General features: G+C 47.2%; 1 protein-coding gene across 3 annotated transcripts in view; it reads left to right on the plus strand.

The window, feature by feature from the left end:
• Nucleotides 1-26,128, plus strand: part of LOC135377600 (dopamine receptor 2-like) — a 343,978-nt gene that overhangs the window by 229,239 nt on the left and 88,611 nt on the right. For 2 of the 3 annotated variants that reach the window (XM_064610135.1, XM_064610134.1), the window contains exon 1: nucleotides 13,201-13,473. The exons of the other annotated variant lie outside the window; for it this stretch is intronic. The gene's annotated coding sequence lies outside the window, so the exon portion shown is untranslated. Of the gene's footprint in view, nucleotides 1-13,200; nucleotides 13,474-26,128 lie in introns of those variants that run through there. 3 annotated transcript variants of the gene reach the window in all.

Genomic DNA, 26,128 nt, shown 5'->3' on the forward strand with positions numbered 1-26,128 from the left:
TGCGAGAGCCTGTCATGTGACTGCTAGCTCCAGAGTCCACGGACCATCGGTTCCATGTTGCGTTCCTGCAACTTGACTCCTTCGCCCCAAAGGCGTATGATGTAGACGAACCTTCCGCTTGTTCAGCATGAGATGGTGTGTCAGCATGAGCGTCCCCCACCGAAGCCGTCCTTGCATTGTGTCTTCCCCTGGGCTGATTTCGATGAAATCCGGTGTCCTTCCATTCCTTGCCTCCGGATCCGCGACCCGCATTGTTTGCCGGACAACGTCGAGCCATGTGCCCCAGCATTCCACACTTGAAGCATTGCAGACTGTTCTTTCCGCCACTTCCTCTTCCAGGTGTGACCCTTGCTTTGTGAGCGGCGTCGGCCCCGTAACCGTTCTGACGGTTCTCCTCTTGTGCTAATGCATACCTCACTTTTTCCGTTGTGAGATCTGCCAAAGCGCACACGTCGAAGGCCCGCGCTACGCCATGGTAGCCCCTCGGTAGTCCTCGGATAGCTATTGATGCTATCTCTGCATCCTCGATGGCTTCACGCAGGGCTCGAAGCTGTTCGCCGAGAGCTTCAACTCGTTGCATATACTGAGCTGCAGTCTCGTCCTTCGTCCACTTGATTCCATTCAGGTCCCGCTTCAGTGTCATTTTTCGCTCCAGGACACGACCTCGGTTGACATCATCCATGCGCCTTTCGCCGTAACTTGATTAATGACTTAGCATGCCTGGCTTCTAGATAAGGTCTGCACTATTGCGTTGAGTGCCTCTCGATCCTTCTTTGCCCAGGCTGCCAACTCTTCTTCCCTGTTCGGTGGATCACCTTCGATGACATCCCAAAAGCCGTTTGCCTTCAAGTATACTGTGATCTTGAACCTCCAAGTGGGGTAGTTTGCTCCTTCTAACCTTTCGAACTTTTCGAAGCCTTCCGCCATTTTGAACGATTAAGAACACCTGCAGAGACGTTCATTCAAGGATGCTTACCGCTGCTCCACTCCAGTCTGGGCCCATAACCTTTGTTGCAGGTACGCATCAGGTGTAGAAGCTAGCGGTAATACCAAAGCATCGTTCCTTTCGTCGACGTATCAGAGACACGTCTGTACTCGATCTCGTGATAACGAGGAAGTGAACGAAGAGCGAGCTTCTTCTTCTTCTTCTTCTACCAATGAGATAATGGCCGTGAGCCACTAAGGGAGATTGGCCAGGACAAAAGGGCGTGAGATGTTTGTTTATGTCTGTGCAGTAATGATGGGGACTAAGGCCAAGTCGGATCCAAGTAACTTATGACATATATGACATGTGATGACTAATGCAGGAACTGGAAATGCACGTATGTAGGAATATGCGTATGGCGACTATACATGGCCAAAAGGATGGCTGTATGAATGTGTGTGTACGTGAAAGTGTATGAGAGTAGGAAGGAAGTGCCTAGAAGCGGTTCGAGAGTACGATGTAGGATGCAAGACCCGCTGCCACAGCCCTATGACAGAGCGCAGTGTGTGATGCTCCGAGAGACAACAGTGACGCCAATGAGAGTGGAGCTCCTAACAAGCGTAAGGGTGTCCAGATATACCTGCGGCGTAATTGGCCGAGCTGAGAGCAGGTTAGCAAGAAGTGTTCAGTTGTTTCATCCTGGCCACAGTGGGAACAAGCAGGGGACAAAGACCATCCAGCACGGTGGAGGTAAAAATTTAGCGGCAGCGCCAGGCATCGAGCTCTCGTCACCAAGACTTCTGTCTGCCTTGAGCTGCAGAGGTTAGGGTTCCACGAAAAGACGAGGTGTTCATATGGCGGGCGTGGGGGGACAGCTCGAGACAGACTTGTGAGCCGTCTGTACCTGGCAACAGAAGTGCGAGCAAGTACTGGGAGGAGAGGAAGAATCTCTCCGGAGAGGGACATTTTAGCGAGGGTGTCAGCGGTTTCGTTAAGGGTGAGTCCGCAGTGGCCAGGAATCCACGTGATTATGACGTTGCGAATATGAGGTGGGGCAAGCCGAGCCAAGATGGATACCAATGACTCTGAGGACGCCCGGAAGCCTGAGGGCGACGCCAAGGCTGAAATGACAGATAGGGAGTCCGACAGCAGGATAACTTGTTCGAAGGCGGGAGGAACTCTCCTAAGGGCAAGGGCCATAGCTAAGAACTCGCTGTCAAAGGGTGGGGTAAAGTCAGGGAGGCGAACCGGAAACTGGAAATCAAGTTGTGGGAAGTACAAGCCATCTCCAGCGCGCTCCGCAGAAACCGACGCGTCCGTTGCAACAATCAAGTACTGCGCGTAGCGATTTAGGTGGTCCGTTAATGTCCTCTGTAGAGTGGTCAGTGGAAGCCGCTTGGCATCCGCATGAAATATCTCGGAGACTTGAATGAAGGCGGCATCCCGGTGAGGACCAAGTACACATACATCGGCCAAAGAGATCCTGAGTGGCGCGAGGAGCTGTTCGGCGAAAAGCAGCTGTGGTGTATTCCTACGGTGCCAACGACGTGTTAGCCAAAGCCGAGTGTCTCTCATCGACTCGTTATTCTCCAACGCAATCGGGTGTTGTCTTTGCGAGAGGTAGCAACAGATAGTAAGAGACCGAAAGCGTTCTTTCAGTGAAGGTAGACGGGCTTCAGAGAGGAGTGCGTCGTTTGCCGTATATTTAGGGAGACCTAAACAGAGCCGTAAGGCCCGCCTCTCTAAGATGTATAGTTTACTCAAGCGCCAGTCAGGCAGAGAAGAAAACAGAACACAGCCGAACTCTAATATGGGTCGGATGTACAGTTTATATATATACAGGAGGGCAGCCCTGCGCATACCAATGCGAGGGCTGCAGCATCGATGAAGTATGCAGAGAGCTTTCGACGCCTTAGCGCTCAGGTAGTCGATGTGTTGGGACCAGCACAGAGCCTCATCATACCACACACCCAGGTATTTAAGCTGGCTCACCTGACGGACAGACTGGAGCCCCACCCTTAGGTCAATAGAGATGGCCGCATCCAGCGGGAAGACGAGGATAGCAGACTTAGCCACAGTGAGCGACAGATGGACAGAGTCTAGCCACGTAGACAAGGTGTTCATATAGGCTTGCAGCTTCGCATACAGCTCTGGCAAAGATGGTGCCGAAGCGAAGAACGCGATGTCGTCGGCATACGTTACGGTGAGGACTCCTGGGTCACAAGGGAGAGAGCTCATGAGAATGTTAAACAGTATGGGGGACAGGACCGCGCCCTGGGGGACACCTTTACTCTGGGGGTACGCTGAGGAGACAAATCGGCCGTCTGAACAGAAAAAGGTGCGACCCGAGAGAAAGTTCGCAATCCAAGTGAGCAGATACGGGGGGGTGGCGGTGTCTAGCAGCCTCTGGAGGAGCACAGCATGTATGACACTGTCATATGCTTTGGCGATGTCCAGGGCAACAAGTGCTGAAAGGTGTCTCATCTCATTTGCAAGGCGAATCTGGCTCTCAATGTTCGTATGGGCGAGCCATATCGAGCAATGAGGGCGAAAGCCTGTCTGCTGGGCAGCGAGAATGCCACGGGATACCACATGGGAGAGAAGTCGCCGATTGATGATACGTTCAACGGTCTTACAGAGCACATATGTTAAGGCGATAGGCCTAATATTGTCTAGCGTAAGGCCATTGGAAGGGGCTTTCTTAACGATGACAATGCGCGCCACCTTCCAGGTAGCGGGGATCCATGCATATTGAAGAGATGTACTCACAAGATTCAGTAAAGCCGGCCGGTGGTTGGCCCACAGAGATTTCACCGTGGCAGCAGAAATTCCATCAGGTCCAGGGGCTGTTCCGGGCAAGGACTGCACCTCGCGCCTCCTGGTCCTAACTTTATTTTTCTCATGTAAACATGTGGCAAAGAAGAAAATACAGAATAAATGTTATAAACAGAAGACATATCAATGTGCAAAGTAATTTCAACAGTTGTACGGTATAGTGGTCGCTTTAACTTATGTATGTGATCGTGACGTGGTGAGATATAGTCGGGTGTTAGAAGGATGCGCTTTCTGCTACTGATGTTGTTATATATTTTTGTGGAAAAGAGGCATCCGGGCAACGAAGCGTCGGTTGGAACGAGGTTCAAAGCCAAGGCCAGTCGCAAGTCCGGATACACTTGAATGCCGGCAATAATTGGATGTGATGAAACGTGATTCTCTGTTTTGTACCGATTCTATGGCACCAATTAGGTACCCTTGATGTGGATCCCATATTGCGGAAGCATATTCAACTTTAGGCCGCACAAATGTTAAATGGGGAAGTCGCTTAATCGTGTTGGAAAGTTGCCAGCTCCTGTCAGATTGAAAATGCAATCCAAGGTACTTGTACGAGGGAGCATATGAGAGTTGTGTTTCATTAGGCCAATAAGATGGAGGAGGGTTAGCGATATTGCGCGAAAAAGACAAGACTTTGCGTTTTGTAGCATTTAGCGACATAAGCCATTTGCTGGGCCATTCACATATTTTGTACAGGTCATTATGAAGAGTTTCTCGTTCAGTGAGTGACGTACCCTGCCGGCATAACACACAATCATCTGCAAAAAGTCGGACTGAGCTACTAAGTGAAAGTGTTAAATCATTGATGGTAGATGAGAAACAAGAGTGGTCCAGGTACGGACCGCTCAGGTGCTCCTGATATAATGGGCGTAAACTGTTGGCGTAGACCAGGGGGGCCGAAGTGGAGGCCCGCGTGGCCCCTCATAACAATAATAATAAAAATATATCCAGCCCAAGCTTCATGAAAGGCCGTGGCGTTATGATGGGGCTCCGTACTCATGCAGTTTATCTTACGTTAATTAATGATAGAACACTGTCGCCAGTGGCCTGTAACAGCCGATGACTCTCTAACGGGGCAGGTTGGCACATGGGAACAGCAAAGACAGCAAAAGTAACACAAGGACAGTCAGGGAACGTCGAACTTTCAACCTTTAATCATACGATAAAAAGTTGGATGCTCCATGTCTATCTCTGTGTCCGTCTGTCCAGAAACCTGGACGATCCTGTCCGGCAGCGAGGCAGCACTGGAGACACTCGACTCACACTGCACCAAAACAACCGACGACCTACACACAATTATAATGTCCATAGCCAACACCGCCAGCGTCACCACCATCAGCGGGCCGTGCTCTGGCAACACCTCTCAGAGCTTGGGTGCACGGACGGACGGACAGACGTTTCTCTCGCAACACTCGTTGGCCCTGTGCAGCGAGCTAACCAGTGGAGAGTCACAAAAGCGGTGCTCCGCTTTCTGCGTGACACGGGCTCCCTGGGCTCCCTGTGAGCCGAGTGCCTTTTTCAGTTTTTCTTGTTTTCATTTATTTGTTTATCTTTTTGTTATTTCCTTTTCTCTTGTTTATATTTTTAAGGAATAGCAAGTCGGCGTGCTGCATGGCTGACATTTCCCCTTTCTTTTCTTCTTATTTTTTTTCTGCCAATAAATCCCCCCCCCCCTAACATCGCCCTTGCTCCCGGACACAATATATGTCTCCAGTGTATACCCAGCCACATTGGCCTCGGCGGGAACGATCGAGCCGATGCTGCGGCCAGGCGTGCACACGAACAACCCGACGCCGCGGCGCACATACCGCTCACTCCGTCGGCCTGCCGCATCGAAATCCGCCACTGGGCCGCCCAAGAGGCGCGGTGCTTCATTCACGAATCCGCCCGTTCCAACGAGTTTCTTCGCTCCTTCGACCCGGCGGTGGAGTTCTCCCCACCACGACGTCTCCAACGGCCACAAGAGACGCTCCTCCACCGGCTGCGCCTCAACTTGGCATACACGCCACCAGTCCAGCGCATGATGGGAAGGCAGATCTCGGCCCTCTCCGACGTTTGCGAAGTGGTTGCGGACACGTCGCACCTTCTGCTGACCTGCCCCAAGTACACCAACCATCGCGCCACCCTTTCCCGCTGCCTCGAGCGCTTCGGGCACAACGAACTGACGCTGGCAGCACTTCCTGGCCCTGTGCCTCAGCACCAACAATGGGCCGTCACAAGAGCTTTATTGCACTTTCTGAAGTGCACTGGCCTGGTCACCAAGCTCTGAGACGCGCGCTCCAGGAGTTCCACCCCACTTTTTCTTTTTCTTCTTCCTTTTTTTTTAATGGAATAGCATGCCGACCTTGGTCTGGCAGACCTTTCCTTCTAATAAATGTATATCCGCCCCCCCCCCTCCCTTTGTGTTGCTTTCGTCGTCTTCGCTGATGACTCTCTAAACCTGTTAACACGGAAATTTGGGCAAGTTGGTACACACTGAACGCAGTACAGCGCAACGACTCATGATGCATGCGACTCGTCTTGTTGCACGAGGACGTCGGGTCGGGAGTTGACGTGTCTCGTTTCTGTGACTTGATTTCCGACACGATGGTAGACTAAGCTTCCGGTTGCCGCGCAGACAAAAGTCTTGCCATGTCGTAGAAATGTGACGCGCCCTTTATATGATTTATATCACTAGTACAATCCTACACTCCAAAAACAGAACTTCACCGCATAGCACGTAGTGCGCCAATCACTGCCGCGAACGATACGGTTATCGCTTTTGATTCAACACTCTTAAAAATGAACTTCACCCCATAGCACGCTCCTAGCCAACCGTCATGTCGAATGATATCGTTATCTGCCCTGATTTGTTGAAAACGGGAGGCGTACGCCTTTTTTGTGACAATTATGAACAGCATAAGTGTCACAAAAAAGGCGTACTCCCCCTCTCTCCTCGAATCAGAAGCGATAACCCTATCATTCGCGGCAATGGTTGGCGCACAGCGTGCTGTGCGGTGAAACTCTGTTTTTAGAGTGTACGAAATTCTGAGCAAACCCTACATGGCCGATTTGTAATATTGATGCCTTCAATCTCGCCAGAAACGGACCGGTTCAGTCGCAGACTTTGGTGATCTCCCGAGTGATGTCTAGCACGGAGCTTTTTGACTCGCCGTCTTCCGCAGTTGTTGACAGCGTCCCTGATGACTAACAAATGGAACTGACTGACCTGCTGTGCCACGCACCGATAAGAACAAGCTCGCTGAACTTGGTGTGGCTTCGTTTTATTCTTACGTTGGACGAAAGCATATCTGAAGATACGTATGTTGTCGCGGACAAGAGGGCATATCCTTGTTTGGTACAACATACGTCCAACAATAATAATTCTTGGCTTTACCTCGCGAGACCACTGGGTCAACATACGTCTCCGAGCAGGCCGTTTCGTTCCTTCTTCTTGTTTTTTTTTTTTTTTTTTGATGAACCTGAATAATTTGAAGTTGCGTTCACAACTAACAAACGAACACCTCAACGGAGTCCTTAGGACTGCAGTTGCGCAATCACTTTCACACGACGTGGAGTTGTGGACGCAATAGTTGAAAACAAGAGCTGCTTTTCCTCATGACACAGCAAATAAGAAGGATTGATCCTGTGATTGAGCAATGCTAAGTAATGCGTTGTTTTATGTCGTTTTAAGCGAGCTACCCCAAAGCCGTGGTATGCGACCCGCGTAGTTCCTCCATGGCACAATGCGTCCCGCGGACACGAATGAGTTCGGCACCCTTGGCGTAGACAGACCGACGGCGGTTTGATAAGAAATTACGTATCCAAACAAGAATTGCAGGGTCAAAGTTTAGTGAAGTTAGTTCCGTCATCAACCGAGCATGGGGGACAGTTTCGAAAGCCTTTGCAAAATCTAGAAAGATCATAGCTCTCCGCCCTCAAGAATCAAGACAACTTTGGATATCGTGCACGAATTCGACTAACTGTGTTTCACAAGAGTGTCCTTTCCTGAAGCTATGCTGGAATTTGAAAAATATCTTAATAGACTCGAGGTGTTTTACGACGTGTGAGAAAATAATGTGTTCCATCAGTTTGCAAGGAATGCTTTGTGAGTGATATTGGCCTGTAGTTAGATGGGTCAGAGGAATATATGTCACCATTTTTAAAGACGGGGCTTACTTTAGCGTCACCCCACTCATTAGGAACATCACTAGACTGCAAAGATTGGGTGAAAATGGGTGAAAGGATACCTCTGGTCATGTGAACCGTATTTTTCAGCATTTTGGGATTAATACTGTCGCGCTCAGGCGATGAGTGTAGCTTCGAAGCTTCAATGAGCTTGACAACACCGGTAAGAATGATCGAGATATCGGTTCCACCGATGTCCCAAATCCACCAGAAGCTCATTTCCTCCGAAAAAGTGTTTGGAGTTTCTGGGCTTTCGGTTGATCTGGGCACGCGGTTGGCAGTGACCCACATCCCCCAAATGTTCTTTTCATCCGAGCGCCCAGAACCACCGAAAGCGGGATACTTGAAAGGACGCGCTTCCCCCGTTTTTCAGGGAGAGGAGGAAGGGTGAACGATTCCAATGTTCGGGAATCCAATGTACCTCCTACAACTGACCAGAGAGGGTCACGTCACCCTTGCCGTCACGTGCGTCCCTGGCTGCTGCTCATCCGGTGCTCGAACTGTCCATTCTGTAATGTAACGTATCCGGTCCGCTGACTTCTACAGATTCTTTTGTTCCCGTGCTTAATAATTCTCTCACAGATACGACGGATATAGAAATGACAGCTGGTGTAGGAAATCCAGATTAAAGAAGTGGAGCTTGGATGGGTAGAAATGACCCGGCACTCGGTGTGTACATCTCATGTCATTTCTAAACGTCCAAACTCAGAAGTGAAGCTTACGAAAGAAATGTATAAATGAGGTCGCGTTCAAGTCTCGATCCGAACAGAGAGATATTTCGAAAATGAATTTTATTCATATTCACGTTGCTGACGGGCGAAGCACTATCTTCGGAAGCTCATGTAGGTCCGCGCGTCATGAGGCACGAGGGAAGGACATGGTTGGAATGGTATGTTCAGTGGCTGGAGCACATAGCGGGACGGGGAAAAACAAACAAACCTCAAGCGCCTTCTGGGGAGATTGACAGGTTAGACGATATGTCGGTTTCATTCACGTTTACTCTTTGCAAGCTTTTTCTACCGGTTGTTTCAGCCGGTGAAAAGCGTTTTTTTGACCGTGAAATATACTTTGAAGTTGAACGCGCTTCATCCGTGCTCATCAAAGAGAGACTTCTCATGACGACGCAACAGAGATAAAATCAAAGTCAAACAAGTTTATTTGAGCAAGGATGTCCAAAAAGTGCCAACCCATAGCGAGGGTTATTTTTGGTCTCCTAAATAATTTACTTGAGTTGTGCCCCAATAGAACGCTTTCGGTGGTTCTTGTGCTCGGATGAAAAGGGCATTTGGGGGATGTGGGTCACTGCCACCCGCGTGTCCAGATCAACCGAAAACCCAGAACCTCCGAACATTTTTTCGGAGGAAATCAACTATTGGTTGATTTGGGACGTCGATGGAAATGGGTGTTTGGAGGATGTGAGCTGCTACCAACAGGGGCGTGTTTTTCTAACGCAATATGCTCGGATCATTTTCAATTTGGACCCTTTTAACGTAAACCTAGTGCTTTAGCTCAAATGATCTCGTGTCTTACTTAACTGAGCGCAACGGTCTCAAGTCTGAAAATTTGTGTGCATCTTATTAAGTGAGAGTCCCCGATTCCTGTTCAGACGTTCCCGGAACCTCTGTTCCTCGTATAATCCCTCCTTCCGCTCTTCTCAAAGGCGCTTTTGTGATACGGTGGCGTTGCGCCTGTGTTATAAATTGGAACTTTATGCAGTGAATCGTCAAAATGCTCCCAGAGGTTCCACTGTAGATGCACTGTGGATTCGAAATTGGAACGCCACGCTCTCAGCGAAGAAGAAACACAGAGCCGAATCCCATTCGACGAAGTCGTCGTAGGGGAATACTTCGTTAAACAACTTTGCCGCAAATAAACTGCCGAAACATAGCGCCAGATTGTCCTTCGAATTATTGATCGAGATGTTCCCCAAACACACCTACTTTAGCTGTAGAGGAAAGAAATTCATGCCGCTTTTGTTGTACAAAATCGAAAGCGAAACACGAGATACAAACGCGATTAAAGTGCGTCCGTATTTGGCGTCCGACGCCGCTTTAGCCTGCAGATGTACTTGGTCGCTATTCCCTTTTTATAGGGCAAATCACTTGTCAAAAAAAAAAGAAAGAAACGAGGAAGAACAGATTCAGGATTATTTTCCTACGATGCAGGACAAGTTGGTATCACAGCAGCCAACAAGGCGGGGTAATAGACAGGAGCACGAGAGAGAGGTCTGGGGTCGCTACGTCCAACGAGACGTTACATCCAACGCGCCGTTACATCCATCGGTGGACGTATCGGCGCATTGGATGCAACGGCTCGTTGGCTATAACGGCACGCTATGGATGTACCGACACGTTGGATGTAACCGGACGGTGGACTTGGTGTCCTTTTGGACGTAACTGCTCGTTGGATAAGTGGCTTCAGGATATGTCGTGTCCTAACTAATATGGCATCAATGCAGTTTGGAATCAGCCCATCCGTAACAGATATTTCGTGGCGTATCCTGGGAATGTTTTTGTTTGTTTGTTCGTTTGTTTGTTTTCGTGAAAGTCTGTCAAATTGCGCTGTTTTATGATTTGATATGTTCACTAGTAACGGACAGAGTTGCTGTCGTAAGATGAGGTTCTAAATTACGAGGTTGGTGCACAAGTTGAAATCCTAAAAATATTAACGAAATAATATAGTTGCGCATTAGGTAAAAAATTGCTGGTGTCATATTCTGCTTGCCGTAGTTGGCATCGCTGAGGGCAGGCCGCTCGTCACGACCGACGCAACGCGTCATTTAAGGGGAGCAGCGCACGTCCTAGGCCGACTTCCAAGGAAACCGTTGGGGAAACCCAGGCAAAACCTCCTGGCAGCACGGCCGGACTGGACATAAGTAAGAAAGCACCAACACGGCTTTACGACAACGCATGGCGCGAAGGCAGCAAACGATAAAAGTGACAACAAAGCAGCGACAAAGATAACTTTCCAGAATGCAGACGCAGCATTGCGATTTTCTCTATTTTCAAAGTGCCGTCCGTTGACAATACAAAAATCCATCTGCTGTAACCTAACATTTTATTAATATGCGCGTTGTGCCACAAATGCGCGTTGCTTAGAACTCAGTAACCTGCCTCATACTCTAACGACCTTCGTTTTGTGGTTGTACCAATATAGCAGCTGTCGATGAACCAATCAATGTCAATCCGTGTTACAGGTCACTTCTTTTTATTTATTTATTTAGTTTTTTTTTTTCCTATTCAAAGAAGTACCTGTGAGGTACCGCGTTAGCATCTAGGTTTGACACAGGCTACAGTTCAGCTGTTCACTGTTCAGCTACACCTGCGTTCTTTGCGCTGGCATTGGAACCACAACCACTGTCCCACACTTTCCTATGTCTGTGGATGTAATGGCGCAATGGACGTAACAGCTCGTTGTGTACGGTTTTCCGTTGGATGTAATGGCTCGTTATATGTAATGACTTATGGATGTATCGGCCAGAAATGGACGTAAAGTCTCGTTGGATGTAACGGTCGTTTGTATGTAACAGCAGGGTGGATGTAACAACTCGTTTTTGGATGTAAGAGCACGATGGACATAACGGCGCGTTGGATGTAGTGGCACGGAATCCGAGAGAGAATATAGGCGCAACTACTAATCATAGAATACACGGAAGATATATATATTCAAACAAACAAACAACAGAAACCGGAACACAAACAGACCCTGTCTGTGTACGCCAAAGTTCCAGGACTGTAGCCATTTGTAATAACAGAAACATGTTGACACGCGAGATTGTTGAGGCCTACCAAATTGATAGACTTGGTGAAGATTGCGTCAGTACGCTGTCTATCGCTCTCAAGAAAAAAAAGAAAAGATCCATTCCTGACACAATCGCTGCGCTGCCTAGTGCCTTGACAGGTTTATTCCCTGTTCCGGTTTCTGTTTGTTTGTTCGTTTGTTTGTGTCTTCCCCGTATTTATTAAAGCATTGGTATAGTTGCACCTGTCCTATATATGTTCTTTCTGGTGCTCCCGTCATTACCCCGCCCACGTTATCGGTTATACCATAGTATATTCTACATTTACTCGTAGCTCGTATTGACAAACGGCCGTTCAGCCTCGCGAAGATTCTCGGACCGTGGTCGAACGCTGCCCACCAGATGAAAGGCCTTCGTCTTCTTGCGGAGTTCTTGCGCTCCACCGGTCTGGTGACGGATATCTGAAAGTGCTCCCCCAATCATCATCCCCTCATCCGTTCTCAATGAGCAATAGGGCAGTGAATCGCCCACCTCATCATCATCCAATGTATGTGTGTGTGTGTTACTCGTCGCTATGATCCATGATAAACTAAAAGAATAAAAAGTAAAAAATGCACGGCTGGACGAATGATTTTCTTGTACTACTTGGTTAGAACTCGTTTAGTGTATATAGTGTGGAGCGGAGTGTGTGTCGATGTTTAATAAATTTTCCCATAACCACAATTAAGAATCCTACGCCCTTCCTTTCCTTCTTTTTCTTTCTTCTTTTCCGTTTTTTTTTTTAACTATTTTTCTTTGGAATAGCAAGCCGCCTCTTTGCCTGGTTGGCCTTTCCTTTTCCGTTTTTTTTTTTTTTTTCATAAACATATACCCCCCCGTACACCCTTCGGTGGGTGAAGTGCAATGATAACGTATCAAAACAAGAATGGAATAAGCAGAGCCGTAGCGACGGGGGTGAGAGGGCCAGCCGCCGCGGGCGCCCTCTCCAGAGAGGGCGCCGAACGGCAGGCCCCTGAAGGTTGGTTGGACAGGATAAACGCAGAAAATTGGAATCTACGACCTATGCAGTGCAAATGAGTGTTTTCATTGCTTTGCTTACATGGCTTCTGACGGCAGTGGGAGAGGGGGGGGGCGCTTCTGATTTAACCTGCCCTGGGCGCAAACTTGCCTCGCTACGGCTCTGGGAACAAGATACTTACCAAGATGTTCAAGTTTTGCAGGCATAAGCTAACTTCCTTCAAGTACTTCGATGCTCTTTCAGGCAGCGAAGAATTCCTTTAGCGATTAACTGGAACCTTTGCAGCGGCTGAATATTCAAGATAGCGCTCGGGAGCAACACTCCACTGAGTTTTCAGATAGAGAGACTGCTCTCATAATGACAGGGAACTCACACATTCCCGGAGAGCGCGCCGTCCTCCAACGTATCTCTCACGTGTCACGTTTTCGCCCCCCCCCCCCCCGCCCACCTCGTGATATACAGCCATTGACTCAAGACAAGACCGGAATGACATAACCCTCGCCAGTCTGTCGTTGACATTAAGAGTGATCGGTCACGTCACTCAGCCGAGGCGCCAGAATACCGACGGGGACGAAAGATTTGCTCTGCTAGTATGAAGCGCATAGTAGTGGCAGCTGCACTTCTTTTTTGCACTCGAGGTAAAGAGCAAATTGAAATATTTTTGCAACGTCACAAGCAGTCACGCCTCGGGGAGTGAAGCTATCGCGCCCAGGCCCCGTCATCGTTACTTTTCGGCGAACGTTATGCTCTTTTTGGACAGAACGCTGTCGCTTGTATCCTTCTCTGCAGCGGGTGAGTTGTTTATTTTTCTGGGTTCCGGTGTTGCAACGGTGTGTGTAAAAGGACTAAAAAATGAGAAATAATAGCCAGTTTTAGTGAATCGTTTTCTCTCAAACGGTTCGCGAACGGTTTTGCCACGAACCAATCAGATGATTACGTTCTGAGTCACTTCCCCTCCTCATTGGCCATCCGTGAAACCGTTCGCGAACCGTTTGAGGAAAATCAATTCACTAAAACTCGCTAATTACCGTATTTGGAACACTGGAGGCATTCGGTACTGGGATCCTTAATTCAATGTACGGAGTTTACCTGGGGCAATGAAGACAGAAAATACAGTGCAGTCGGGTGGTGTATATAGTGAATGACATAATGAACGCAAGCAGCGAAGCACTCCGGAATTAATCTTGTTCCCCATTTCTTTTCTTTATCATATCACCGCCACTATCTTAACATTGATAAAGACGAGCTTGCAGGCAAAGCCTGTACCTCATCACGTGAAATACAAATAACCATTTTTAACAAAGTTAAACGGGTCGAGATAGCGCTGCAGCCGAAACAGCCCAAGCAGCAAAATGTACTGAAAGTCGAGTGCGATAGGGGTGGACGGTATGTGTCTTATCAATGTTCTTGAGTACCACGAGTCTGTTCAAGGTCTTCCACCTACTCGTCCACCCCTATTGCGCTCGACTTTCAGTACATTGTGCTGCTTGGGAGGCGTTACAGCGGATTGATTTTATTCCGTGTTAGCGCCGCGAAGCAACTGTGACTATGAGCGGCGTAGAGACGTGGACAGATGGAGAGGGAACAGCAGGAAGGAGTGGGGGAGGGGGGGGTTAGTATGCGTCCGGCGCCGATTTCAGGGGGACTGTGCCAGCACGACCTTGGTTACCACCAACAAGCAGATGCTTCTAGCCACTCAGCCATACCGCTGGTGAATTGTTTATTAAGCAAGTAGTTGGAGGATAAAAGCAAGTCAGAAAAAAAAAAAAAAATACACGGGACAAAAAGACGGATCCGTCTTTTCGTCCCGTGTCTTTAGCGCTTTTAACAACCAATTTTGTACCAACATGCCCGCGTTCAGAGTTTATCAAGCGTGTAGTATTGGTTCCTACAACGCTCCCTTAATGAGGCTCCGTGAACTAATTGCCTAATTGTTCATGCGTTCCGTAGGTGTCTTACGTAATCCGCGCTGAAATTCGCAGGTCTTGAATGAACACAACGAGAAACCTTACATTTACATTATCTCTATTACATTGAAAAGATGGCTAAGAAGCTAAGCAAGCGAGCTGGTGAAGTTGATGCATAATGTCAAACCCCGAGATTGGGGAACACGAAGGGACAGACACAACACGAAGTCTCAGTCACGAGACTTCGTGTTGTGTCTGTCCCTTCGTGTTCCCTAGTCTCGGGGTTTTACATAATTCATGTATTACCTTATTTTGCGAAGGTCTTTGAAAAAAGTGTTTTCAAGCAACTTTCGTCCTATTGTCGATCATCCTTGTCTGACTCGCAGCTCGGTTTCACGGCTTTAAGGTCTGTTGAAATCAATCGTGTATCCTACATTAACTATCTTAGTTACACATTGAAGATCGCAAACAGGTGGATTCCGTTTATCTTGACCTATCTGAAGCCTTTGACACCTTAAATCATAGTTTATTAATCGTCAAATTGAGTCATTATGGGTTCTTATCTATAAACTATGTTCTCGTCTTATCTCTCTGGTCGTCATAATAGTGTATACTACAAAGGTGCATATTCGTATTCTTACTACATGTCATCTGGTGTACCCCAGGGCTCTACACTTGGGCCTCTACTTTTTACACATGTTTGTAAACGACCTGTCTTCCTGTGTACAGAATTGTCATGTGCTACAGTATGCTGATGGCATTAAGTTATTTCCGATCAATCGGTCTATGGCATTACTGAACAAACGTTCACAAAACTATTCTGTTGACATCTTTGCGTCTCGTAAAGTGTTTACTGCTGATATGTTAAAGATCGACTCTTTAGATGTTTTTGTGTAAGTTGCTATTTGTTGTGTTGACGTTCGTTTGTTAGTCTTGGTTGTGTGTTACCCTGCGACTTATGTGGTTTACTATTTTTATTATTTCTGTTATTGCTATTATTATTATTATTATTGGTGCCTTATTTGTAAGTTGTTTATCTTGTTTGGTGCACCATTTTCAAGACCTCCGTGATTGTTTTTGGGTCACCTTACCAAAAACAAACATTACCTACCAATCTATCTATCTATTATGCTGATATTTGAGAGGTAGATGTGCACCTTAACTTGTTGCGATTCTTTAAATTGCTGCCGTTTTATTTTTGTAGAACTTTGCAGGACTTCGCCAACGTATTTTGTCTGATCCGCGTGAATACAAAGGATGTGTACCTGATGCGGCCGGTATCTGTGAGCGCCCATCGGCAGGCGAAGAGGCAGGCCAGTTTATTGACAGGCCTCTCGAAGAAGTGGGGTGCCTCTTACTGATAAGAACCCTAAAAGCTTTCGGTGAAAAGCGCTGCCGATTAGAATGATGTGCCTTCCGTAATACCATTAAGCCTGTATTTCATTTCTCGTTTTCACACAAGCAGAAAATTTAATTATGAAAGAATAGCCTCTACGACCAGTACTTCCAATCAGCCTGTATGTATTGTAGCCACTGAGATTTTTGCAGAATTTTTGAGATTTTGCAGAATGGTGTTGGATGCCTGCCTTCCAGACTTTTGACAAGATTCCCTCGATTTAGTTGTAGTCCGTACATGTATTTCAAATCCTGTCACGTCCTGGTAGCAGCGAATGAATGTAAATGCACTGGAAGAGACGAGGTGCTGCACTATGTAAATACATGTACATACAATAATGTACATGTGAATAGGCAACCTTTACGTGCTCGCAAAGCTGACTGAATGCAAACTCAATCAGTGCGAAGGCATTTGTGAAATACCTCACATACATCGATAATATAGCATGGCAGGATAACGGCAGAGAACAGCGATTCATTTTTATATGCGAGTATCAAGAGGGAAGTGCACAACGTGAAGCAAAGGACTTGAATCCTGTCGTACTTGGCGTAAATCATGCTGCCGCATTGAGGGATGGTACTTGTCGACAAGGCGTTGTAAGGGCAAGTGATGTGATGTGATAAAGAAAAAAAGAAAAAGGGGGGGGGGGGATAAGTGAAATGTATTTCACACGGTTACTTATGGTGATTTTATAGCACCGACAAATTCAGCTTGCATATGTAAACTTTGAATGGATTAATAACGTGTGAGATGCCCCACTTGGAACTGCCCAGCTTCTCTGCACGGAGATAATCATGAACATTTCGAACGTTGCTGCTTTGATTGATAACGATGGTGGTAAACTTAATACCTTACCTATGCTGCTTGCAGGACTGTAGGTCAATATCAAGGAGCAGGCCGTTTCAAAAATTAAATCAGCCAAGTATTTAAAAAGAAACGTAACGACATCTGACATACTTGTTTTACATAGCTGGCGGACTTCTCTGCGTAGCATCGCGTTAGAAATGGACCCCTAATTCATGAATAGACCGTTCTATTGATCTCTAACATATTATAGAGTTTTAGTGCATCGTACGCTATCGCCTTAGTGCACGCGCGTGTGTGCGCGCGCGTCCATCTCTCTCTCTCCCCGTGCCTCTCGGTTGTCATCGTGCATATGAAGCTAACTTTCGAATGTTCGGGTCTGAAAACCGTCCAGAAGCAGAGAGGAAGTTACCTAGTGAAGGTACTGACAAAATGGCGTAGATGCAGGCTAGCTGGTGGGTGGACTCCATCATGTAAAAGCCTGAGTATGGGCTAGTGAAGGTAGTACGTAATACGAAAGCTACAGGATAACCCCTGTGCGAATGGCCGAAGACAGGATAGATCGATGTTGGCGAGATTGATGGGAATATTCCACAATAGTGACGCGGAGCTTTGATGTTGATGCATCTCCGGAGGCGGCGTACAGGGCACCCTAGTAAAAACTCGAAAACGCCGCTTCGCCCAAAACCTTGGGGGAATAACAAAGACAACACCGGTGGAGGTAGCAACTTAGCAAGGTTTAGAGACAGGTATCTAAGGCGCCTCCTGCACACCTCGACTGCTCGAGGCAGAGCTCTGCGCGATCCAATGCAAAGCAGTATGTTCGTAGTCAGCACGGCGGTCGATGACGGATGCGAGGACCTGGGATAGGCGAGTACGAGCTATAATGGGGATATATATAGAGGAGCAGGTGAATGTATGGCAAAGAAAGAGCTATTCGAGATAAGTGGTCAGCAACCTCATCATACAAAACGTCCCTTTGGTTCAGGGGCCCAATCCAGTAGGGTGATTGAGAGCACGGGAAAATAGTTGTTGCGCACCAGTTGATCAATACCACACACAGAGTTATGGCGAATTCGGGTGGTCATTTCATGGCAACACGGCCTAGCGCTCGGAAATTGTTAGGTCGGCGCCCGGCGCTTGGATCACCCTAGGGGCATCGCGGTCGCTCGGCTTCGGGTTCCGTCGTCTGCTAACCCATGTGAACTTCGACGTGCAGGCCAATGAGGGCCCTCGCCGCCCTGGCGGTGCGGATGTGACGACACCGGATATAGACGGGCAATCGGCTGCCCAGTCGCTTCGAGACCCGGCGGAAAAAGTGCTAGTTGACAAATTGCTGGCGCTCGGAACTTCGGAAAGCGCCACGAGAACGCACGAGATTGCTACATTTTGACGACGCCGTTGCTCAGAATCTGGCGAAAAGATCTGCCAGGAAATGACCACGCGAATTCGTCATAAGGTGACATACGTACACGCAATATCATGACTCCTTAATTGCAACGACAGAACCGTCGTTTCCCACGATTCGCCAGTCTGGTGTTCTGTTTGGAAAACTTGCCGTGGTAGCAAAGAAGTACTCAGTGCATTGGCATCACCACCTGAGGTATCGGCTACTAATATTTATGGCGGACATGGAGCTACGTCCACTGGCATCAAGCCGCAGAGTGAAACAGCCAGCAAAGGAAACAACCAGCCTACCAAAGCAGAGCGGCCTCGGTAGATCACTTGGTCACGTGTGCGCTTTCTGAACCTAAGGTTACGATGTAATGTATAATGTATAATGTGGGACATTATGTTACGAGTTCGAACCCGGCCGAGGAGGTCAGCATCTTGGTTATTGTACAAGCTGGTTAGGCTCGTCGTGCTTGGCGAGGGAGATTTCAGTCTGCCTTAGAACCTGAACTTTGGCGTAGCTCACGATCATATTTGTCTAGCGACGTACGGCCATAAATCGATTTGGTGTGATTCGACCGGTCCAATTTCGAACGATGCAGCACAATACAGTATGATATGTCCCGTATTGCTACACATAATCCGCGTCGGAGGTATAGTAGCTCGGCATTTTTAGCACGAGAAGTAGAGCTATTAGAAGTTAGTGAAGATGTTGACACGATAAAGCTATCGTATACCTATGCCGGTACCAATGGCAACGTGCGTGACTCAGAATCTTATTCGCTGATTGTGTGCGCTAGATACGGTTCTCCGAAGATTACGTAACCAAACGAGGTGCAATCTGGTTTGCACGGTAGAGAGTGTAGTTAACGATGTAGTTTAGCAGGTCGAGAGCATAAGCGCACGAACGTGAAGAATTTAGCGGGAGGGTATCGCGAAGTTCCCTTGGGGGGCGGGGGGGGGGAGGGGAGGGGAGGGGGTAGAAGTAAATGTAACAGTTTGACTCTGCATCCCAATAATTCGGAGTGAACACGATATGGCTTGGTGGATCTTTACCGCAGACGATAATCGAATTGACACCGTGAAGACATTTGCTCGTTCACTTCAATCTAAGCTGTGTAGGTAATTGCAATGGCGTTGTTGTTTGTTTGTTTGTTTGATATGGGATACGGAAGGTCAGCCTCCCTCGCGGGGCGTTGCCTGGTGTCCTTTGTGGCTCGGGTGACGGCTACGGAGCGCAAAAACTGCTCAGTCGTCCTGGGGCGAGGAAGGTTGTTCCTGATAAGATGACACAGAGGCATGCAAGCTGGTGGACGAAATTCATTGCAGATGAAGCCTGAGCTTGGGCAAACACGCACACACGAAGGGACAAAAGTTTGAGTTGCTTGGTGTTTGTCTTTTGGCCTTCCGTGTTCGCACAAACTCGGGCTTCATCTTCAGTGGTAGGTTGTTTCTCTGCTTTCGCGCTCAGTTTAAGAAATTACAATCTAGAAGTAATTTAAAAATACTGCAGGTATGTTTTGTGAACCTGAGATATACGGTATTTAAATTTAAATTGTGCTTGCCTGTGAACATGTAAATGCACTTGCTCCACCGTGTGTTAACTGAGTGAACCTCATTTAAGAAAAAATTCTGAAGAACGCGTATGGTGATCTGACAGGAACAATTGCAGCGATATTGTTGCATGTCTATATGACATTCTAGTTTTTCCAGTTTCCTTCACGGAACGCTACATCAGCGGCACAGATGAGTGAAGCCAATATTATGTTTCGTTCTAGTGATTAAATATTTCGATTAACTTTGTCGGCTAGTAATTTCAGTAATATCAATACCTGCATAGGCAATGAAGGAATAATGTAAATTCTACAGCAAAATAATTTAAACTACCCACCACCAACCCTCTGTAGTGCACATGCTTATACTTTTATTTTTTTTTTTCTTCCCCTATCACATAACATCACATCACGAAACTGAGTAATTTTCTCTTGCTGGTGACGATCAACGATAACACTCGAAGTCCTTCCTGTGGGACATTTTAAATTGGAAAAGTGGAGGGACCCTACAAAAATATTGTTTTTTTTATCTTCACCTGAGAGGCGTAATGTAAACGTAGCCCTGTCAAGCATGGGCCAATAACGAGCAACAGAAATCCAGCGCCACAGCAGCGAATTTTAACTCGCGCCGAGAGGAAACCGGCGGGAATGTTTGTACAAACTCTGAGGCTCAGCTGGATTCTCCTTTATAAATATTGTACTAAAGAAAGAGCACTCGCGTTTTCTGTGTTCCTCTTTCTGGCTTTACATCTATGACCATTCAAGGAAGCCCCGTCAAATGAGGTCGAAGTACGAAGCTTATAGCTTATGTGTACGAGAAAAGTGCGTGCGTAATGTTTGCGTAGCGGATACGCTGGTTTTAAATATTCAGTAATATCGTTATTTTTTAGAATTAAACTACTAAGCAAAACACACACACGTACATACACACGCACATTAAACAGCTGGGAGTTGCAGAATGGGACATGGAGGACAACGCTGCATGTCCTAGGGTTAATGACTTCTCACTCTCTTTCTCTCACTTTTTTTTTTTCATTGTTGACTGACTAGATGAAGCTCATCTTCCGTCAACGATGAAGAAACCACACACGAGCCAAGGTAAACGAGCCCTGGGGGCGTCAGTTCGGCGTGGCACCGCAACAAAACTTGGCGTTGATAATAAAAGTTCCCCACAAAATACATACCTAAAGATGAATGATGACCTGTCGGCTATTACATTTTAGAGTATATAGGGGCAGGCAATAAGTTCTAAGGCTAGCATACCAGCGAGAACTCTAGGACCAAGAACACATTTTGATTATTCAATCCCCCCCCCCCCCCGAACGTCAATGCACTCGACAGATCGCTTTCCAAGTTCTCCGATTCATAAAGAGAATAAACTTTTATCGCGCCCCTGGAAGATGCCTATCCGAGCTCATCATCATCATCGAGAAATCGCTGTCCTCGAAGGTGCTTCTTCAAATGTCGACACAATTAAAGGTACTGTAAAGCATCAGGCAAGCTGTTAATATTGGCCACGGCGTTTGAAAGCTTATTCCGCAACAAACCCACACTGCAAATTGTATGTACGACAGAAAACTCTAATATTTTATTTTAATCACCACTGAAATGGCAGTGAAAAGACGCGGGGCGACGCCTGGTGGGAAACAATCGCCCATTCGTCGAGCAACAGTGTGACATGTCCATAACCCTCTATCGGCTAAGTCATGGGTTACGGGCTGGCGGCACGGACGGTGGCATAGGTTAAGTAGCCGGCTTCTTGAACTTTCTTTGAAAAGTTTGTTCAGACGAGATAGTTCCTGACATTTATTCTCTCAAAATGCAAGAACATTGGTGCATCGTGGAAATGAGTAACAGAACTGTCAGCAGAATCACCATGAGAGTCACCTATGCAAAAATGTACCACGTCCAGGGAGCCGGCGTGGTGATGGTAGCGGTCCACAGATGTCGCTGTACGCTTCCTTTATTATTAGCATGCTTATATTCGCCGCCCTACATGGCGGGAACTGCGGAGTTCGTGTCGGGTGTTAGACACAGGGATGCCCGTAATATTAAATTGAATTTTAAATAAATAAAATAAAATAAATTTAAATTTGTGGCGTTTGTATACTGAGCACACATGCTAGTCAAATGAGCTAGCAGTGCAAAATCGTATGCCTGTTGCATTACAGTGCCTAATTGGGAGCAAGGTCATGATAGTAGGCTGGGCGGTTGGTGACTTCCAACCTGTCGGTACAGGGCCTTGTTCAACGTGAGACTGTTGGCTGGGGCATCGTCATGAAGCAGTAACACCCGACTTTCCTACAGGATGTCCGCCTGGCCGCGTAACCCACCTGTGAAAACCGCATCTAGGTAGCTCTTGTAGTTATATTATAAAAATGATGTCAAAGATACAAAAAAAAACGCACTTATACCGGGTGCTTCAAGTTAAATTCCCGGGCTAAATAATTCGCGAACGGGTGTACCAATCGACGAACTTTCTTTTTTGCAAGTATCTGCAAGGTATATTAGACAGGTAGCGAAACTCCCATAGGGACCTGCGTCTTCAGATGACGCCATGATAGAGACTGTCAGCGCCATCCATCCGTTGTGCGGACTGCTACTTTTGTAAATAAATGACGTCAGATATGACGTCAGCAGCATGAATAATAAGCAGTGTATAATTAGCCATGGCGCGTTTGCATTCGCGTACTTCGTTTCTGTTGTATTCCCTTCCCCTTTTCAGACGAGAACAGAGAAAAATAAACCATATAGGTTTAATGACACATATCAGTTCGAAATACAGAGTTATCACAGGTTTTGACGACGGGTACGTGATAACCACAAATAAACAGGAAATTTCACTTAATGTTCACTCCTCACCTAGACCTAAACATACACGTAGTGATTAGCCGTTTATATTTCTTCAGTGAGTGGTCATAATGGGTCCGTTGTAAAAAAACATGGCATCGTTGGCGCACAGCTGATTCGCTAACACTCACGCTATCATGGCCGGTCTTGCCATGACGAAACCTTTTTTTCGCGGGGCCAGCAACACGGGATGTATAGCACTCATCTGTTCACGCGTGTTAATCTTGCTCTGCAGCTTCGAGATGTGAACGTCGCTTCCTGTTTAATCCAAAAAGTGTACGAACTACGCATTACAATGCACGGGCACACGGCACGGATACAAGAATGCACGGACGAACGAGCCTACTGCTACACATGCGCAGAGGGCAGGATACGGAAACGTACTCCGATAGTAGATGATTTCGTATATGTGTACTAGTGGTGCAACAGATAGCTTTTCCTATACGTAAATTATGAATAAACTATTAGTATATACAAGACCCATGCGCGCGTCGTAAGTATTTTTTTGTTTACGACCGTACCTGTGCTGCCAACACCCAGGATCGCTCGAGTCGAGTCACGGAGATGACAGTGTTGCCGGGTCAGATTTGTTGTTTTTCCCCGCCTTCGCTACCAGGCTAAATCTACCTTGGTATCTGTCCGTTACCACAGCTACGCACAGTGTGAATGAGTGGGAGGCGCTCATTATTTAAATAAAAATTCAAATACATTTCGTAAAAAAACATAACTTCTAAAGCAGGGCGCTGTCGGCGTTAAAATGGGTACTACACCTTTTGAGACCTTCACTGGACACCTTTTAGAGAAAAATCTGCCACCGAAGCGGGTCATTTGTTGCAGTAGTTAATTGGTTTCGGTTTACAAATTTTTGTCGCGGCTGGTCGCAGCAAAGCACAAAAGGACGCTCTTCCACTGCCTTATCCACCAATGAATTATGTCCTTAACACCAATGAATTACGTCCTTTTGCGCTTCACCGCGACCAGCCGCGACTAAATATGTAAACCCGAAGCGGGTCATTTGTTGCTGTAATTAATTGGTTTTGGTTTTAAATATTTTGTCGCGGCTGGTCGCGGTGAAGCGCAAAAGGACGTAATTCATTGGTGTTAAGGACATAATTCATTGGTTGATAAGGCAGTGGAAGAGCGTCCTTCTGCGCTTTGCTGCGACCAGCCGACAGCTCTGACGTCACTACTCTTAGCTACTCCCGTCTGATCGGGAGTAGAGCGAGTCGATCTCGAGTAGCTACTCTCAAGTAGGCGACCCGCTTTTGGAACGGGGATCGTGACGTCATCGACAGGGTTTTGGAACGCGGAGAGCAGCTACTTTCTTCTCTCGGGTCGACCCGAGTAAGTTCTGAAACGCTGCCGTGTGTGAACCAGGCGGATGAACACGTAATTGGCAGCCAGACAGCTGAGCGAAAGAGCGCATTGGAAATAGCCAAAATCAATTTGGAGGAATCAATACGGCGTCGTTTCTCACCGCATTCAAAGGTTTTGGCACCTACTTGGTTGACTACTTCCGCATAACCAACTCTTCATGAATTACAAACCCAATGCGTTTTCTGGATATGCCTAAGGTCTCCGCAAATGTTTTAGCCGAGGTTCGCCGGTCTGGCAAAATGAGGTCGCGGAGTTCCAGCGTAGGCAGTGTGCCATGGAGCCTTGGCGCAAGTATAGAGTTTGCAGAGGTGCCGCCATTTCTGCAGAAATGCAGACGCGATAGCCGCAATATAGAGGAACGCAAGCGGCGTGCACGGCCGATAATAGAGAGTTTTAGTACATCGTACGTGAAGGCGATAGCGTACGTAACAGATAGCGCTGGTGGTTCTGCGCACTGCGCGAAGCTCTCTTTCTGTTATGGGCGTGCGCAGAACCATCAGTCGTGACGTTGCTCACCTCTGTGAGGCCGACAACGGCGAGCCCTTTCGCCAGCACCACCACCAGTAGAACCATCAACGCTATTCCTTACGTACGCAAAGGCGATAGCGTACGTAACAGATAGCGTAGGTGGTTCTGCGCACTGCGCGAAGCTCTCTTTCTGTTATGGGCGTCCGCAGAACCATCAACGCTGTCCCTTACGTGCGCAAAGGCGATAGCCTACGATGTACTAAAACTCTCTACCATTAAGAGAGCTTTAGTACGTCGTACGCTATCGCCTTTGCCTACGTAAGGGATAGCGTTGGGGATTCTGCGCACGCGCAGAACATAAAGCGAGCTTTTCGCATTGCGCAGAACCACCACGCTGTCCCTTACGTACACAAAGGTGACAGCATAGGATATACTAATATTCAATAATGGTGAGTTTTAGTATATCGTACACTATCGTCTTTGCGTACATAAGAGATAGCGTTATTGATTATGCGCACGCGCAAGACATAAACAGATGGACATTGATGTTCTGAGGCTGGAACACAGAAGAATGGACACGCAACACACAAGGCTTAAATGCCTAAGAACAATGAAAGAAGGAAGTCATTGAAAAGGTTAGCCTGGCTGTAGGACTTGAACACACATCTTCTGGATTGCCGGTCCAGGGCTCTAACACACCTATCAACGACTTCCAAGGGTGTGCCATTTGAGTGGTGGTTGTTTTTAGGCACTTGAGGCTTGTGTGTTGTGTGGTCCATTCCATTCTTCCGTGTTCCAGCTTCAGAACATCAATTTCCATCGTGTTCAGCAGATGCCGCTTGCGTCGCCCCGTCGTATGAATGTGTGCGTGAGTGAGAAAACATGTAAGAGTGTAAGTGGAATGAGTGAGTGAGTGAGTGAATGTGTTTGTCTTTTCAAATGACGCACCCTTGGAAGCCGTTGGAAAGGTGTTTTAGCTTAGCTCAATTGGTAGATCCCTGGACCGGCAATCCAGAAGATGTGGGTTCGAGTCCTACAAGCTGGTTAACCTTTTCAGCGTCCTCCTTCTTTCACATAAACAGAGCTTTGCGCATTTCGTAGAACCCCCACTCTATCCCTTACCGATGCAAAGGTGACAGCGCACGATATACTAAAACTCACTAATGCCAGGAAGCACCGTGCGACAAAGCGTGCCTCCATTACACTCGGCCAGATGTTCAGAAATGTTCAGGCAACCTGTGGTCGGGAAACAACTTTATTTTAATAATGATGAGTGGGGTGTTTTATCGCCAGGGGCGATACTCTACCGCATTACCGGCGGTAACGTGGTGAAATGGGATAGTGAGTACCGAAGTCTACGGTGTCCAAAATGTTTAGAAATGCTTTTAGGGCAGAGCGTTGGTGGACTGGACTTGACCATGGAACAAGAAATTTTGGCATAGCGAAAGGACGAGAGTCCAGCTGATTTAGAGACTGAAAGTGTGGTTCTGAAAAGTTGGTAGTGCAGACAACGGAGAATGATGCGCTCTAGATCTGTGCGTCACAAGCAGACATGTACAATATACTGCGCAAAAGTATTTAAAATAAGTTACTAAATACTACACCTGAAAAGTATTTAGAATAGAGTACTCAGAACTGAAAGTAATTTGAGTAGAGTACTAAATACTCAGAACTGAAAGCAATTTGAGTAGAGTACTAAA

The sequence above is a fragment of the Ornithodoros turicata genome, chromosome 1 (genome assembly GCF_037126465.1).
Source record: "Ornithodoros turicata isolate Travis chromosome 1, ASM3712646v1, whole genome shotgun sequence".
Lineage (NCBI taxonomy): Eukaryota > Metazoa > Arthropoda > Arachnida > Ixodida > Argasidae > Ornithodoros > Ornithodoros turicata.